Source organism: Nyctereutes procyonoides, unplaced genomic scaffold (assembly GCF_905146905.1).
Source record: "Nyctereutes procyonoides isolate TBG_1078 unplaced genomic scaffold, NYPRO_anot_genome, whole genome shotgun sequence".
Classification (NCBI taxonomy): domain Eukaryota; kingdom Metazoa; phylum Chordata; class Mammalia; order Carnivora; family Canidae; genus Nyctereutes; species Nyctereutes procyonoides.
Window position 1 is genome coordinate 10,017,596 of NW_026575025.1, and position 19,631 is coordinate 10,037,226.

Consider the following 19,631-nt stretch of genomic DNA (forward strand, 5'->3'; position numbering starts at 1 on the left):
GAGAACCCCGCCGCGCAGGCGCTCTGGCCCAGCCAATCGGAGCCCATATCCCGCGCGTCCTTCTGCCAATCAGAGAGGCTGAAGGAAGATGCACTCAGGCGCAGCCAATCCCAGAGGGTCTGGAGCCCGCTCGTTAGCAGAGGGGGCGGGAAAGGGACGACGGCGCGCGACCAACCGCCACTGCCGGGGGGAGGGGGAAGAGGAGGGTTGGAGAGGGGGGAACGCGCGCGGGGAGCGTCGGCGGCGGAGAGGCCTAGTCGGTGAGACGGCCTCTGGCCCGGGTGGGGCCGGGATCTGCGGGCCCAAGGAAAAACTTTGTTCAGTCGGAAGTCAGAACTCCTCCCACCTGGCAGCCTAAGCCAAACCTGGTGATAGCAGGGAGCGCGTCCGTGGGAGGGTCGGGCCTGACGGAAGAAACCAGAACAGCCGCCTTCAGTCAGCAAACTGCCGCCTCCGGGACCATGCTGGGCTGTCTGAGGGCCTGAGAGGCATCTGCCCAGGAGCACCTTCTTGCTGTTAATTCATTTTTTGGAAATACATTCCCTAATGTTGCTGAGATCCGTGGCAGAGGATGGAGACTGAAAAATCAGAGTTTCATCTTTGCTTTTATGGAATTTCCAAGAGAGGAATAATGAGATCACTCTTGTGTGGATTTGACATTTTACACAATAGAAAGTTTAATGAAACAATGTTAGGTCAGAAGAACAGTCTCTGAGGGATCAAAAGTTGAGCCTTAAAAAAAAAAAATCAAAACCAACGGATGTATGTAAATAAAAATATTTTGAATGGCAGAAGACATCAAAAACATAAATACATGTGACAAATTCAGGAAAATATTTACCTACATGTTCATTCTACTAGTTCTACTGAGCACCTACCAAATGGGCAGCACCAAAGATATAGCAGTGAACAAAAAATGTCAAAAATCCTGTCCTTGGGGGCTCCGGGTGCGCGGGCGCACCTGGCCCTCCACAAAAAAAAATAATAAAAATAAAAATAAAAAATCCTGTCCTTGTAGCTTATACTATGGTGAAGATAAATATAACAAACAAGTAAAACATATAGACTATTCGATGGTGTTAGGGGCGCCTGGGTGGTTCATTTTTTTGGGCTACGGACTGTTGATCTCCACTCAGATCTGGGTCTCAGGGTTGAGTTGGAGCCCTGCTTTGGGATCCGTGATAGGTGTGGGTATTTTATCAAAAATTTAAAAAGTAAAAATTAAAAGACGGTGCTAAAGATTTGAAATGGCAGCGCAAGCAAGCCATCCTAAGGGGAATCATTCCAGCCAGAAAGTACAAGTCAAAAAGTCCTGGGGCAAGAGTATGTCTGCCTGTTCAAGGAATAGCAAAGTGCCAGTATGGCTGGAAACTACAACAGAGTAAATAAAGAGCATGAGGATGTAGGGTGAGGTTGTAGCACACTGTGGATCGATGAAATGACTGGCTTTCACTTTTTTTTAAGTGTTTTATTCAACAATTCCATACCTCACCCAAATACATATCACACCAAGTGCACTCCTTAATTCTCTTCACCTATATAACCAATTCCCCACCTACCTCCCCTCTGGTAACCACCAGTTTGTTCTCTATAGTTAAGTTTTTTTCTTCGGGTGCCTGGGTGGCTCAGTCAAGTGTCCAACTTGATTTCAACTTTGGTCATGATCTCAGGATTGTGAGAGATGGAGCCCCATATCGGGTTCCATGGCATGGAGCCCGCTTAAGATTCTGCCCCTCCCCCCTTCTCTCTTTCTCCCTTTAAAAAAAAAAAGTGTGTGTGGTTTTTTTTTAAATATTTTATTTATTTATTCATGAGAGACAGAGAGAGGCAGAGACACAGGCAGAGGGAGAAGCAGGCTCCACGCAGGGAGCCGGATGTGGAACTCAATCCCAGGTCTCCAGGATCACGCCCTGCGCCGAAGGCAGCGCTAAACCGCTGAGCCACCCAGCTGCCCCAAAAATGTTTCTTGATTTGTCTTTTTTTCCCTTTGCTCTTTCATTTTGTTTCTTAAATTCCACACGAGTGAAACCATATGGTATTTGTCTTCCTCTGACTGGCTTATTTTGCTTAGCCTTATACTCTCTAGATCCATCTATGATGTTGCAAATGGCAAGATTTCATTCTGAATAATATTTCATTATATATACATTATGTTGGAACATATATATACGTAATAGAATATAACAGCAAAGTGCCAGTATGGCTCCATAGACAGATTTATATATCTTTTTTTTAATTTTTATTTATTTATGATAGTTACACACAATGAGAGAGAGAGAGGCAGAGACACAGGCAGAAGGAGAAGCAGGCTCCATGCACCGGGAGCCCGATGTGGGATTCGATCCTAGATCTCCAGGATCACGCCCTGGGCCAAAGGCAGGCACCAAACCACTGCGCCACCCAGGGATCCCCCAGATTTATATATCTATCTCACAATTTCTTTATCCCTTCATCATCAGGTGCTAAACCACTGAACCACCCAGGGATCCCCTATTTTTAAGTTTTTGAAGAAAGTCCATTCTGCTTTCCACAGTGGCTGCACCACTTTGCATTCCCACTAACAGTGCAAGAGGGTTCCCCTCTCTTCACATTCTTGCCAACACCTGTTGTTTCTTGTATTATTGATTTTAGCCATTCTGACAGGTGTGAGGTGATGGTGTTTTTGATTTGCATTTGCCTGATGATAAGTGATGATGAGTATCTTTTCACACATCTATTGGCCATCTGTATGTCTTCTTTGGAGAAATGTCTGTTCATGTCTCCTGCCCATTTTTTAATTAGAGTGGTTTTGGGGTGTTGAGTTGTATTAAGTTCTTTATATATGTTGGATACTAACTCCTTATATGTCATTTGCAAACATCTCCCATTCCACTGGTTACCTTTTAGTCTTGTTGATGTTTACTTTGTTATGCAGAAGCTTTTTATTTAAATGTAGTCCAATAGTTTATTTTTGCTTTTATAGCCGTTGCCTCAGGGGACCTATCTAGTAACAAGTTGCTCTGGCTGATGCCAGAGAAGTTACTGCCTATGTTCTCCTCTAGGATCTTCATGGCTTCAGGCCTCATTTAGGTCTTAAATCCATTTTGAACTTATTATTGTGTATGGTGTAAGAAAGTGGCCCAGTTTCATTATTTTGCATGTTGCAGTTCAGTTTTCCCGACACCATTTGTTGAAGAGACTTTTTTCCATTGGGTATTCTTCCCTGATTTGTCAAAGATTAATTCACTATATGATTGTGGGTTTATTTCTGGGTTTTCTATGAATGGTTGGTTCACTATTCACAAATCAGTCAATGTGATACATCACATCCGTTAAAGGATAAGAGGGGATCCCTGGGTGGCTCAGCAGTTTAGCGCCTGCCTTTGGCCCAGGCCGCGATCCTGGAGTCCCGGGATCGAATCCCACGTCAGGCTCCCGGCATGGAGCCTGCTTCTTTCTCCTCCTGTGTCTCTGCCTCTCTCTCTCTCTCTCTCTCTCTCTCTCTCTGTCTATCATAAATAAATAAATCTCAAAAAAAAAGATAAAGGATAAGAAGCACATGATTATTTCAAGAGGGACAGATAAAGCATTGGACAAAGTACAACATTCATGAAAAAAACTCTGGCTTTTACTTCTAAGTGAGGCTGGAAATCTGTGGAGGGCAGAGGGCAGGGCTGGGGGCTCATCTGATATGGCTTATCTTCCACAGTTTTATAAATAACCATTTTGGCTGCTATTAAAATGAGCGAAAACCAATGGAAAACAGTTGTTTGTTCAGAATACTATAGCTAGAATCCAGGAGAAAGATGATAGTAACATGGATCAGGGTGGCTCCAGTAGAATTCAGAGGAAGTAGTCAGATCTGGATGTACTTGGACAGTAGAGCTAACACAATATGCAACTGGTTGTGAGTTGTGAGAAAAAGAAAGATGACAGTGAGCAGCTTGGAAATATGGAATTGCTATTTAGTGAGATGGGGAACATTGTGGGAGAAACAGATTTTCTGTGAAGGATCAGAAATTCAGTTTGGGATATGGTAAGTTTGAAATGCCTCTAAGTCACCCAAGTGGAGATACAATGGACAACTAAATATGTGTGTGGAGTTCAAGACAGAGGTCTGAGCTGAAGATAGAAGTTTGGGAGTCTAAAAAGTTAATACCTGTACTGTAGAAAGAACTCTTATAAATTGATATAAAAAAGATGAAATAAATGGGCCAACGATACGAACTGGCCATTTTATAGGAAAGGAAGTACAAATGGCTAATAAACAAGAAACTTCATTGGTAGCCAAGGAAATACAATTTCCTAAGAAAATAAGAACATTTTTCACTCTTGAATTTGAAAAAAAATGGAAAAAAAAGATATATATCTATTGGTGATAAGGGTGTGAGAGAAGCACATGCATAATGCTGATGACAGTGTAAACTCTACATCCTTCTTGGGAACTATTTTGGCAATATTGAAAGTTTCAGTGTGGTGATTCCTTAACATAGTAATCCTACTTTGGAAATCTAGTCTACAAAAAAACTCATTAATAAGAATATTTATATAAACTTACTTATTGTAGCATTGTTGTAGTAGCAAGCAGTGGAAGCAACCTAAATGTCTGTAAATAAGGGAATAAGGTATTGCCTTAAGATGGAATATTACGAGGGCATCTGGCTGGCTCAGGTAGTGGAGCATGCAACTCTTGATCTCGGTGTTGTGGGTTTGAGTCCTACGTTGGGTACAGAGATTACTTAAAAGTAAAATCCTAAAAAATAATAATAATAAAAACAAAACCTTAAAAAAGATGGAATATTATGTTGCTACTAAAAACAGTTCAGAATTTATTGATATGGGAACATCTGGGTGGCTTGGCAGTTGAACATCTGCCATCAGCTCAGGGTGTGATCCTGGGATCGAGTTCACCATCAGGCTCCTTGCATGGAGCCTGCTTCTCCCTCTTCCTGTGTCTCTGCCTCTCTGTGTGTCTCATGAGTAAATAAATAAAATCTTAAAAATAAAGAATTTATTGATATGGAAGGATGACCATAATTTAAGAGGGAAAAATACAATGTAATTGTATAATGTTACATTTTTCTAAGCTATAGGGGGAAAAATCCTCCACATAGGTGCATGTTTTTTCAGCAGAGAAATAACATTGGCTATGGATGAAATAGGGTTTAATTTGTTTTACACTTTTCCATATCATTAGACTTTTAACAGTGAGAATCCAATTCTTTTACAATTAAAAAAGTGCATCTTAAGGAAGAAAAGTGGGACATAATTTTGATAGTACTCTAATATCTCTGCAAATCCTAACTGCTGGCAGTATTCCCAGACTGGGTTCAGCAGGTCTCTGGCTACACAGCAAGCACAGCCATTTTAAGGGTATTGTGGGGCATTTCCATGTTTGTTCCTATATTGCTGGTAGGGTGCAGAGTCAGAACACTGTGAAACAAAAATAATGTAAAATCCATATGTGCTTTTAATTTTTCTGCTATCCACTCTATTTTTTTCTAAAGATTTTATTTATTCATTTATTTATGAGAGACACAGAGAGGCAGAGACAGGTAGAGAGAAGTAGGCTCCCCACAGGGAGCCCGGTGCAGGACTCAATCCCAGGACCCTATGATCATGACCTGAGCCAAAGGCAGATGCTCAACCACTGAGCCACCCAGATGCCCCCCTGCTATCCACTTTAAAAAGAAAAACAAGTAAAATTAATTTTAACAATATTTGTAACCTAGCTAAAAAACTATCAACACATAACCAATATATAAAATTATTAATATTTTACATTATTTTTCTTGTACTAAGTCTTTGAAATTCATTGTGTATTGTACAATAACAGCACTTACATCTCAGTTTGGATTAGCTCCATTTCAAGTGTTTGGTAGCCACATGTGGCCAGTGGCTGCTATATTGGCTACTGCAGGTTTAGCCTTACTCCTGAAATGGCCTTCAGATCCTGAAGAGACGTCCTTTGGAAAAGCAGAACTTCAATGTTGGTGATGTATCTGATTTTTTAAAATAGCCCACCATTGGGCAGCCTGGGTGGCTCAGAGGTTTAGCACCTGCCTTTTGCCCAGGGTGTGATCCTGGAGACCCAGGATCGAGTCCCACGTTGGGCTCCCTGCATGGAGCCTGCTTCTCCCTCTGCCTGTTTCTCTGCCTCTCTCACTCTGTGTCTCTCGTGAATAAATAAATAAAATCTTAAAAAGCTGGCCTTCCTACAAGGATTTTGGGGTTTTGTTTCCTTATTTATTTATTTGGTCAGTTAGTTAGTAGGCTCCATGCCCACCCTAGGGCTTGAACTCACTACCCTGAGAGATCAAGATCTGAGCTGAGATCGAGTCAGATGCTTAACTGACTGAGCCACCCAGGTGCCCCTTGTTTTCTCTTTGAACAAGTTGTATGTGTTTGCAGTAAAAATACACATAACATCAAATCTACCATTATAACTCTTTTTGAGGATAGAGTTCTGTGACATAAAGTACATTCATTCACATTGTTGTGCAACCACCACCACACTATCTCCAAAACTTTTTCATCTTTCCCAAGTGAAAATTGGTCTTATTAAACTCTAATTTCCCATTCCCTCCTCCCCTCCACGCCCAGCAACCACCATTCTCCTTCCACCTGTATGAATGTGACTGCCCTAAGTTCCTCGTATAAGTGAAATCATATGTGTCCTTTCGTGATTGGCTTATTTCACTTAGCATAACGTCTTCTGGGTTCATCCATGCTATAGTATGTATCAGAACTTCCTTTTTATTTTTTTTAAGATTTTATTTATTTATTTATGAGAGAGAGAGAGAGAGAGAGAGAGAGAGAGAGAGAGAGAGGCAAAGGGAGAAGCAGGCTCCATGCAGGGAGCCTGACATGGGACTCACCCGATCCCGGGTCTCCAGGATCGCCTGGCCCTGGGCTGAAGGCGGCGGTGTTAAACGGCTGAGCCACCCGGGCTGCCCTAGAACTACCTTTTTAATGCTGAATACTGTTTCATTGTATGTATATACTACATTTTGTTTCTCCATTCATCCGGCAGTGGACATTTGGGTTTCTTCCAACTTTTGGGTACTGTGAATAATGCTGCTATAAAAACAGGTATACAGGGATCCCTGGGTGGCGCAGCGGTTTGGCGCCTGCCTTTGGCCCAGGGCGCGATCCTGAAGACCCGGGATCGAATCCCACATCAGGCTCCCGGTGCATGGAGCCTGCTTCTCCCTCTGCCTGTGTCTCTGCCCCTCTCTCTCTCTGTGACTATCATAAATAAATAAAAAAAAAATTAAAAAAAAAACAGGTATACAAATATCTATTTGAGTCCCTGCTTTCACTTCTTTTGGGTGTATATTCAAAAGTGAAATTGCTGGGTTTTATGGGGGTTTTTTTGTTTTTGTTTTGGTTTGGTCTGGTTTGGTTTTTTTGTTTTAATTAAAGTATACTTTACATATACTGACAACCTCTTTAGTTGTTCTTTGAGTTTTGACAACACATAAAGTCACAGAATCACTACCACCATTGAGATAAAGACAGTTACATCACCTCGAAGTTTTCTTATGCTATTCCTTTGCAGTCAACCTCCCCTCAAACCTCAGGTCCTGGGAAACAACGATCTGTTCATCTTTCATTATAGTTTTGTCTTTTCCAAATTGTTACACAAATGGAGTCATAGGGTATACAGCTTTTCGAGTCTAGCTTCTTTCTCTTAGCCTAATGCATCTGATATTCATAAATGTCCTTGCCTGTATCAGTAGTTAGTTCCTTTTTATCAATGATCAACATTGTCTGGATGTGCCACAGTTTGTTTTTCTATTCCCAAGTTGAAGGACATCTGGACTGCTTCCAATTTTTGGAAATTATGACTAAAGCTGGCATACAAGTATTTGTACAAACAAGAGCTTTAATTTCTCTTGGTAAAGACCTATGAAGCACAAGGTCGTTCTGAGCATTAAATGGGGTATAATAAAATATGAGCATATAGTAAGCTCAATAAATGGAGCAATTAGAAGAGTTTGTTATAGAATTCTATGATACATCAAATAAAAAGAACTCATAGTATCCCAATTAGAATTTTATTAAGCACCTACCACCCGCCAGGTGTTCTTCTAGTTTCTGGAACAACATTCAATTAGAGTCATAATGTCCTGTGTGTTTAAAGGCAAAAATAAAAATTGCCTCCCTCTGTTTTTGCCATACTTCAAGCCCACAATTATATCTGTTTCTCTGGGGTGCCTGGGTGGCTCAGTCAGTTAAGCACCTGCGGCTTGGATCATGATCCCAGGGTCCTGGGACCCTGCCCCATATTGAGCTCCCTATTTAGCAGAGAGCCTGCCTCTCCCTCTACCCTCTGCTGCTCCTCCTGCTTGTGCTCTCTTGCTGTCAAATTAAAAAAAAAATCGTCTTTAAAAAGTTGAAAAAAAAATAGACCTGTTTCTCTGCTAACAATGCTAGACTTGCCCTGATGTGTCATCTCTCCCCACATGGTAATACCAGTGATATACCTAGCCCATCACTGCTGCCCCAAATGGCCTTAACTGTAATAAAAAGGAGAACCAAAAGGAAAGACACTTCTAATAAAATAATATATAAATATGAAATATTTATAACAAAATGTCTTCTGGTCAGCTGCAAAGGTAGACTGATACAGAGCTATTGCATCAGCAACTCCAATAGTACTAGTGCCACCACCACTGGCAATATCATTCTCCAAAATGGTGAACAACTCTTAGTAATATTCTAAACCAAACAAAGAACAGGATAAATCAGTGTATAGTAAGACTGTACCTAAAATACTTTGTTTATAAATCCAATAATTAATATGCTAAATAAATTAGGTTCTAATTATAAACATGTTTTTCACCTACAAGGATATCTGGTAGGACATTTGAAAGTTGTGCAGGTTATGGGACAGTTAATTCTTCATTATGCCAGACTATCCTGCACATTGCAGGTTGGCAAGGGTACCTAGCCTTCCCCCATTAAATGCCAGGAACACCCTCTGTCCCCACCTACCCCCACACTCACTCAGTATCATCACAACCAGAATAATTTCCCTCAAGCTCTCAAAAGTCTCAAATAACCTAAGTTTGGGTAAAAATTCATTTCTGTAATAAAGCAATCTGATAGCAAAAGCCCTATCTCTTTACAGTGAATGGAAGGACATGTTAGAAATTCTGTCCTGTAATGGAGAGAAGAGAGCCCAAATTTACTCATGACTTTTGCCTCTGTTAATTATATTAACAACCCAAAAGTTCTTTGGTTTAATAGGTCATTCTAATAGGCCAAAGGTATTAGGTCCTAATTCCTGGCTTCTGGAAATGTTACCTTATTTGGAAAAGTGGTCTTTGCAGATTAAGTTAAGGATCTTGAGATGGGGGATCCCTGGGTGGCGCAGCGGTTTGGCGCCTGCCTTTGGCCCAGGGCGCGATCCTGGAGACCCCGGATCGAATCCCACATCGGGCTCCCGGTGCATGGGGCCTGCTTCTCCCTCTGCCTGTGTCTCTGCCTCTCTCTCTCTCTCTCTGTGACTATCATAAATAAATAAATAAATAAATAAATAAATAAATAAATAAATAAATAAATAAATAAATAAATAAAAGGATCTTGAGATGGATAGATTATCCTGGATTATTCAAGTAGGCCTTAAATACAAGCACATGTATGCTTATAAGAGGGAAGCAGAGGGAGATTTGGCACAGATAAATAGAGAAGGTATTGGGAAGACAGAGCAGAGAGAGATCTGAAGATTTGGGCCTTGAAAATTGGAGTGGTGTGGCCACAGCCAAGGAATGCCAGCCATCACCATAAATTGGAAGAGGTAAGAAATGAGTATTTTCCAAGAGCCTCTGGAGAGACTGTGGCCCCACTGACACCCTAATTTCTGCTCAGTGATAGTAATTTTGAACTTCTGACCTCAAGAACTATAAGAGGATGAAGTTCTGTTGTCTTAAGCCTCCCAGTTTGTGGTAATTTGTTACAGCAGCCACAGGAATCTAATCATCATAAATTATATTCTCTTAACAACACAGAAGGCAATTTCACAGCATGGATTTACATGGTGTTCCATAGATGTTCTACCCTAATAAAGGACAAGAGCTTTTTCCCTTTTACCTCCTTCTTCCTGCTATCCACCCTGACCTTGTTATGTGTTAGCATGTGAGGAAAGGAGGCTTACCCATGCAACCAAAAGAGTCTACTTGTCTTACGAGATAATTAGAACAGCTTTATTGCTCTGGCCGCTACTAGTCAGAACTCTCATCACTTGCAGAATTCATCCTAATATAGACAACAGACAACAGCAAGATTGCAAATAAGAAACAGCAATACGTCATGTTGCCTAAAAATATGGAAGTAAATCCCAGAAGAACTGGCCAAGGGAGTTGAATGCAGTTGCCTCGAGGAACTGGATTTCAGAAGAGATGAGACAAGGGGTGATGTTTTCATCATAAACCTAGTAGTACTATTGTATAGTACTTATTTTACATTGTATGCATATATTACTTAGATAAAAATAAAACTAAAAGTTTTTTTACATTGTATACATACATTACTTAGATAAAAATAAAACTAAAAGTTAGGGGCGCCTGGGTGGTGCAGTCAGTTAAACATCTGACTCTTGATTTCAGCTCAGGTCATGATCTCAGGGTTTTGAGATCATGCCCCATGTTGGCTCTGCACTGGGCATGGAACCTGCCTAAGATTCTCTCTCTCTCTCTCTCTCTCTCTCTCTCTCTTCTCTTCCCTCTGTTCTCCCCCACTCTCTCTCCCTCTGTAAAAAATTACATTAAAAATAAAATAAAATAAAATTTAAAGTACCTTTTGTGAAGGGGTGCCTGGGTGGCACAGTCAGCTAAGTTGCTGACTTTGGCTCAGGTCATGATCTCAGGGTCCTGGGTTGAAGTCTGGAGTCCCTCCCAGATCAGCAGGGAGTCTGCTTCTCCCTCTGCCTCTGCCCCTCCCCAACCCCAACACACTTTTACACACATACTCTCTCTCTCTCTCTCCCTCTTTAAATAAATAAATAAAATATTTTTTAAAAAGTACTAAGTTTGTTATCAAATAGGATAAAGTTGGAGAACATTTACATTCTGCTGACCTATTTTGTGCTAAAAAGCACAGAATAAAGTGATGAGAAAGATGTGGGAAGGTTCTTACTTAAATTCTACTTCCTTGTGTAGCTAAGCAGCAGCAGAAAGCTTCCTGAGATAGTTGCAGGTTCTTAAGTCCTGAATGAATGAATGAATGAATGAACAAATGAATGAACAAGTGAGTGAAGAACAAAATAATAATAGTTAACACTGAACAGTTACTAAATTTGCCAGGTACTGTTCTTTGCTCAGGCAATCTTACTTGATTATCATAGTAGGCCCATGAGATTGGCCCATTATAATCCCCATTTCACAGAGAAGACAAAGTCACATAGCTAGAAAGCAGTAGACCTGGGATCTGGACCCAAAGCCCAGCTCATTGCTATTACATTTTCCTGGGTATATGCAAGGGAGGAGGGGCAAGATGGCGGAAGAGTAGGGTCCCCAAATCACCTGTCCCCAACAAATTACCTAGATAACCTTCAAATCACCCTGAAAATCTATGAATTCGGCCTGAGATTTAAAGAAAGAACTCCTGGGTATATGCATGAGTAAGAATGATTATTAAGCATAGCCATATATAGAACATAAATGCAGTGTTGATAACACTAGGAAAGAATTTATTCATTACATAAAGATGCTTCTTTGTGATAAATACATTTTCAGAGCCAGAAAAAAATCTGTCCTTAGAATGTCTCTAGGATTATGGCCAAAAAAAAAAAAAAAAAAAAAAAAGGAAAAGAAAAGAAAGAAAAATAAAAGCCAACTTCTAATAGATTACTTGGGTTTAATTTTTTTTTAAGATTTTATTTATTCATGAGAGAATGAGGCAGAGACACAGGCAGAGAGAGATGCAGGCTCCATGCAGGGAGCCCAATATAGGACTTGATCCCGGGACTCCAGGATCACGCCCTGGGCCAAAAGGAGGTGCTCAAACTGCTGAGCCACCCAGGCATCCCTACTTGGGTTTAATGTTTTATGAAATTGAGAAAAAAACTACAAGTGTGGGGATGGGGAGGTAGTTTATGTAATTTTTATTGCTTAAATCAGGTAATAAAATTAAGAGATCATGGGAAGCCCAGGTGGCTCAGCGGTTTAGCACCGCCTTCAGCCCAGGGTGTGATCCTGGGGGCCCGGGATGGAGTCCCACGTTGGGCTCCCTGCATGGAGCCTGCTTCTCCCTCTGCCTGTGTCTCTGCCTCTCTCTCTCTCTGTGTGTCTCTCATGAATAAATAAATAAAATCTTAAAAAAATAAAAATAAAATTAAGAGATCATGAAAACATACCTTACAGGCTCAATCTAAAATTAGGGACCATAGTTTGTAAAGCCAATGCCATCTGTAGGGATTGGCCTTGGAGTTCCCTGTTACCACAGCAATACTTACAAAGAAGAATAGACAGCAGGTACATGTATTGCACAAGGAGAATTGTCCTTGACACCTGTGGCTCCAGAGGTGAGCAGCCCTTGTCCTGTAACCCCAACTTCTTTTCAGCCAAAAAAGTGTCCCTTTAGTGGGTAATCTATCTCAATACTGGGAAAATACAGAATTAGAAACAAACATGCTGAAATAAATGAAACCCATAGTGGTAATATTTTTAAGCTCACAAGTAGATTTTTGTCATATTTGGGGAAATCTGAATATATTTGGCATTTAAATATGTGTAATGTTAAAGAAATGTTGACATATTGGAGAATCTGACAGATCAGTTTCAGTTTTCTCATTTAGAAGGTGTAATTAAGAAACTGATTTTATGGGCCAATCACAGCAGTACAAATATTGTATGAATCCATTTACATGAGGTCCCTAGAATAGTCAAATTCATAGAGAAAGACTCTAGAATGGTAGTTGCCAGGTGCTGGGGGAGGGGGAGGGGGAAGTTGGTGTTTAACATGGACAGAGTTTCATTTATTTGAGGGACTTAGAACGAGCAAGAGCAGGGGGAGGGGCAAAGGGAGAGGGAGAGAAGAGAATCTTACACAGGCTCCATGCCCCACAACAGGAGCAAGTGTATATTTTTGTGGCTAAGCAAGGCACTAGGGGCTTGATCCCAGGACACTAGGATCATGACCTGAACTGAAGGCAGATGCTTAACCAACTGAGCCACCCAGGCATCCCTAACAGGAACAGAGTTCAGATTAGGAAGATAAGATGGAGATGAATGATGGTGTTGGTTGCACAACAATATGAATGTAGGTAAGTCACAAAAATATACATTTAAAAATGGTTAAAATAGGGGTACCTGGGAGGCTCAATGGCTTAAGTGTCCCACTCTTTTTTTTTTTAAATTTTATTTATTTATGATAGTCACACAGAGAGAGAGAGAGGCAGACATAGAGGGAGAAGCAGGCTCCATGCAGGGAGCCCGACGTGGGATTCGATCCTGAGTCTCCAGGATCGCGCCCTGGGCCAAAGGCAGGCGCTAAACCGCTGTGCCACCCAGGGACCCCAACTGTCCCACTCTTGATTTTGGCTCAGGTCATGATCTCAGGGTCGTGAGATCAAGCCCTCCCTCTCCCTCTGCCCCTCCCCCACCACCACTTGCTGGGGGGGCGCACACTCTCTTTAAAGAAAAAAAGATTAAAATAGTAAATTTTAGGGCAGCCCTGGTGGCGCAGCGGTTTAGCGCCGCCTGCAGCCCAGGGCGTGATCTGGAGACCCTGGATCAAGTCCCAGGTCAGGCTCTCTGCATGGAGCCTGCTTCTCCCTCTGCCTGTGTCTCTGCCTCTCTCTCTCTCTTTCTCTGCATCTCTATGAATAAATAAATAAAATCCTTTAAAAAATAGTAAATTTTATATTTTGTCATAATAAAAAATAATTTTTAAAATTTTATTGGTTTTTATTTATTTCAGAGAGAGTGTGAACATGTGGGTGGAGGGGCAGAAGGGAAAGGAGAGAGAGAATCTTAAGCAGACTCTGCGCTAAATGTGGAAACCAACGAGAGGCTCAATCTCAAGATCCTGAGATCACGACTGGAGCCAAAACCATGAGTTGCACGCCTAATCAACTGCACTACCCAGGCACCCACCACCAACACCAGTAAAATTACTTTAGATGCTAAAACCAGTAGGCAGGGCAGCTCCAGTGGCTCAGTGGTTTAGTGCCGCCTTCAGCCCAGGGTGTGATCCTGGGGACCCGGGATCGAGTCCCATGCCAGGCTCCCTGCATGGAGTCTGCTTCTCCCTCTGCCTGTGTCTCTGCCTCTCTCTCTCTCTCTGTGTGTGTGTGTGTGTGTGTGTGTGTCTGTCATGAATAAGTAAATAAAATCTTTAAAAAAAAATAAAACCAGTAGGCAAATGTTTGATGAGAAACAGAATATTTACTTGGTCTCCAGGTAGCAGGTACCCACAAGATATTTACTAGCTGCAAAGGGGAAAACGTTATGATTACAGTGGAAAAACTCAGAAGACCCCACCCTAACTAAATGATTACATTAAACCCCAGCAGTAATAAGATATATCAACACAATGTACTGAGAAAGGCACAACTTCACTTCTGTGGTATTCAAGCCAAAAAGACATAACCTCAACCTAACCACAAGAATACGTAGACAAACCCAATTAAGGACAACCTACAAACTACTGACCAGGACTCGTTAAAGTATCAAGCCAAGAAAGCGAAGACAAAGTCTGAGAAACTGCTGCAGATAGGAGACCAGGGAGATGGGACAGTTAAAAGCAATGTACCATCCAGGATTAGATCTAAAACCAGAAAGTGATCATTAGCAATAAAGCTGGCAAAACTTGAGAAAGGTCTGCAGTTTAGTTACTAGTCTTAAGTCAATGTTAATTAACTGGGCTTGATAACTGCACTATACTTACGTAAACTAACATAATAAAAAGCTTAAAAAAAAAAAAGAAAAAGCTTGGTGGGGCATGTGGGTGGCTCAGTAGTTGAGCATCTGCCTTTGGCTCAGGCTGTGATCTCAGGATCCTGGGATCCAGCCCCACATCAGGCTCCCTGTGGGGAGCCTGCTTCTCCCTCTGCCTATGTCTCTGCCTGTCTCTCTGTGTCTTTCGTAATAAATAAAACCTTTAAAAAGAAAGAAAGGAAGAAAGAAATAGAGAGAGAGAGAGAGAGAGAGAGAGAGAAGAAAGAAAGAAAGAAAGAAAGAAAGAAAGAAAGAAAGAAAGAAAGAAAGAAAGAGAAAGAAAGAAAGAGCTTGGTGACGAGATGGTGAGCTCTCTATCTTATGTAAATGATATTTATTTGTTTGTTTGTTTGTTTGTTTATTTATTTATTTATTTGAAACAGAGAGAGAGAGAGAGGCAGAGACACAGGCAGAGGGAGAAGCAGGCTCCATGCAGGGAGCCCAACATGGGACTCAATCCCGGGTGTCCAGGATCACGCCCTGGGCTGAAGGCGGCGTTAAACTGCTGAGCCACCAGGCTGCCCTGTAAATAATTTTTAAATATGGAGATATAACTCATATACCATAAAATTCACCTTTTTAATGTACAATTCAGTGGGTTTTAGTATATTCATATGTTGGGCAACCATCACCACCAATTCTGGAACATTTTAATCACCCCAAAAAAGCAACCCTGTACTCATTAGCTCCCCATTCCTTCCTTCCCCTAGACCCTGGTGACCACAAATCTTTCTGACTCCAGATTTGCCTCTTCAAGACATTTCAAATAGAATCATACAAATAGATGGCTTCTTTCACTTAGAAGAATGTTTAAGATTCATCCACATTGCAATTTTTTTGTTAATTTCAAAAGAAAAAGTTTATTTTCTTTCTTTCTTTTTTTTGGATGGTGTATATCCATTTTAATTAGGTTATTGCTTAAGGATCATAATTGGCCTGGAATCTTTTGGAAAATTTGTAGACTACTTTATATAAAGTCATGAGCGACAGAGAGAGAGAGAGAGAGAGGCAGAGACACAGACAGAGGGAGAAGCAGTCTCCATGCAGGGAGCCCGCCGTGGGACTCGATCCCGGGTCTCCAGGATCAAGGTCCTGGGCTGAAGGCACCACTAAACCGCTGAGCCACCCACGGTGCCCAAGAAAAAGTTTCTAAAAACTGATTTTTGGGTTGTGATTTTTAGCTAAAATATATACTTTTTAAATTCTGTAAGCAACAGAATAGTTTCACTGTATTTATAAATTTAAGATAAAAGTATATTGTGAAGCTTTACCTTCAGTTCAGGCATCTGTGATATTTAAGAAAATTAGATACACAGGGACGCCTGGGTGGTTTAGTGGTTGAGCACCTGACCTGCCTTTGGCCCAGGGCATGATCCTGGAGTCCTGGGATTGAGTCCCACATTAGGCTCCCTGCATGGAGCCTGCTTCTCTCTGACTATGTCTCTGTCTCTCTCTCTCTCTCTGTCTTTTATGAATAAATAAAATCTTTAAAAAAAAAAAAGAAAGAAAATTAGATATACAAATACAATTTTAAAACTTTGAGGGAACTTAAGTTGCAAATGGATGTGATTATATAAGGGCGTCTGATGTATCCAACCTCAGTTTTATCAAAAAAAGAAAAAGGGTAAAAATAATAGTTCTTACTTTACTAGATTTGTAAACAGAGTAATAAGTTTTATCATTTGAATTTATTTTTTTTTAAATTTTTATTTATTTATGATAGGCACACAGTGAGAGAGAGAGAGGCAGAGACACAGGCAGAGGGAGAAGCAGGCTCCATGCACCGGGAGCCCGACGTGGGATTCGATCCCGGGTCTCCAGGATCGCGCCCTGGGCCAAAGGCAGGCGCCAAACCACTGCGCCACCCAGGGATCCCCTATCATTTGAATTTAAAGGAAATTCAACTAAGGTTTAAATGAGTTACTTTAGGGACCCCTGGGTGGGTCAGTGGTTAGCGTCTGCCTTTGGCTCAGGTTGTGATCCCAGGGTCCTGGGATCAAGTCCCGCATCAGGCTCCCCACAGGGAGCCTGCTTCTCCCTCTGCCTATGTCTCCGCCTTTCTCTCTGTGTCTCTCACGAATAAATAAATTAAAATCTTTAAAATACAAAATAAATAAATAACAATAAATAAATAAATTTTAGGAAAGGTTTTTGGAGCCTGGAGGATGGTCGTGGACTCTGCCCCTACACGAGGATAGGGAATGGCAGGCAGACACGATGCTCTGAGAGGGCACCAGGCCCTGAGCTAACCATTTTTTAAAAGATGAGACCAGTTGTTCTCAAACTTTAGTGTGCTTCGGAATCACCTAGAAGGCTTTTAAAACAGATTTCCAGGCTTTACCCACAAAGTTTCTGATTCGATGAGTCTGGAGCGAAGCCCAAGGAGTTGCCTTGCAAAACTTTCCAAGTGATGCTCATGCTGCTAGTCCAGGGACAGGGGTCCCCACCTGAGAGCCACTGAAGAAGATAGAGTACAGTAACAGGGAAAAGGATTTTCAGGAGTCAGAGTTGCACCTGCCTTTGGAAACAGTCCCATCTCTTCCAAGGACCTCCACCAGAAGCCAGGAGTCCTTAAGAGGCTCTGCCACTACTCTGAAAAGGATACTCCAGTTGGGCCCCTCCTTCAGGACTCAGCCAGGGAGGTCTCCTACTTGGGAAAACAGAAGTTTCCTCAAATGTTCACAGCTCTACAAACCCACAGTATGGAATCCCAGGCTGCATTGCAGAATGGAATGCCAGGAGGGGGAAACCCAGAGAGGAGAGGGAAAGGAGAGACAAGTCCCTGAGACATTGGTATGAGGCTGGGTGCTGGGCACCAATGGAAAAGCATCTGCAGCAGAGGAAAAATAATAAATGGGGGCGGACAGAATGAGAAACAAAACAAAGTGTCTGGGTTCCCTGAAGTGCAATGTACAACCAGGAGTTACACACCATTTTTGGGCAGTCTGTGGATGAGTAATTTTTATTTTAATAGCTATGTATGTATGTTCTTTTTCTAGCAAATTTCTATTTATGACAAATGAATCTTACTTTCCATATTTTACAATGAGAACCAATAGGGTTAAGAGTATACACCAGAGCCAGACCACATGGGTCTGAACTTAGACGCTGCCACATTACTGGCTGTGTGACCTTGGGGAAGTTATATAACCACTTTGTGCTTCAGCTTCCTCATCTGTAACATGGGATAATAACAGAAGCTACCGTGTAGTATTATTTTTTTTAAGATTTCATTTATTCATTCATGAGAGACACAGAAAGAGAGGCAGAGACACAGGCAGAGGGAGGAGAGGCAGGCTCCAAGCAAGGAGCCCGATGCAGGACTCAATTCTGGGAATCCAGGATCAGGCCCTGAGCCAAAGGCAGACACTCGACCACTGAGCCATCCAGCCATCCCTGGTGTAGTATTATTTTGAGGATTTTTTTAAAGATTTTATTTATTTATTCATGAGAGACATACAGAGAGAAAGGCAGACACAGGCAGAGGGAGAAGCAGGCTCCATTCAGGGAACCCGACGTGGGACTTGATCCCGGGTCTCCAGGTTCAGGCAGGCCCTTGGCTGAAAGCGGCACTAAACCGCTGAGCCACCCAGGCTGCCCCTATCTTGAGGATTACATAAATCACTGCACATAGTGTTCAGAAAAGAACCCCACACTCTAATAATCATTATATGGGTTAGCTAATATCATAAAAATTTCATTTTTAATTAGTTTTAAAAGTGAATAAATTTTAAGTATTTGGTAAATGACAGCACAAATGGGTTTGTGGACATGGCAGAGATTGAAAGACAACACAAAAATGACTGAACTTGGCAAAGCTTTTCAAACTATGCTCCCAGGAGCCCAGGACTTTTGGGAAGTCCTTAATCAGGGCTAGACATCTCTGGCTGCGGTTCCGCATTTGGTTCACAGCTGGGCCTTCAAGATGTTTGAACAGTGTTCTGTGGTTTAAAACCAAAGTTTAAAAACTACACAGTTAAAGGGCACCTAGCTGGCTCAATCGGTGGAGCCTGGGACTCTTGATCTTGGGGCTGTAAGTTCAAGCCTAACATTGTGTGGAGAGATAACTTAAAAATAAAATCTTAAAAAACAAAAATTACACAGTCAAGAGTTTAAAAGAAAGAAAAGCTAATGGGAATGTGGAAACAGAGTGGTGGGGTTTGATAAGAGGTTTGGCCATAAAAGGGTTAAACCCAGCTATCATTCCAGACTCAGGAGACAGAAGGTCAGGGGCTGGCTCTGGGCAGAGTCCAAGAGGAGTTCCTGTACTGATCTGGGGGAGACAGCCCAGGCCCTATGCTTAAAAGGGGTTTGTTCCCAGGAATCAAGGGAGCTGGAAAGCAACCAGTATAGGCTTGGCAAGAAAGAGCAGGGTCCAAGGGCTAGGGCTAGATGCAGAGCCAGCAGCCTGCAAGGAGACCCAGACAAGGCTTATGGAATGGAGCAAAGCCAGGCACATCTTAGCAAGGCCAGCTATCTGTAAAATCACCTGCCAGATTCCAAGCAGACAAAGTAAGTGGCAAACTTTGTATTCTGACAGCCCACTGGGTTATAAAAGCAGTTTTGTCATGGATGAGCAAGCATAACAAAGTTCAACAGAGGGTCAGGACGGGGGCACAAAATGGTAAGTGGGGAGGCCCAGAATCCCTGGCCCCACACATTAGTCCCTGGATACCAGCCATCCCTGGAGAGGGGGGCTTAGCTTGG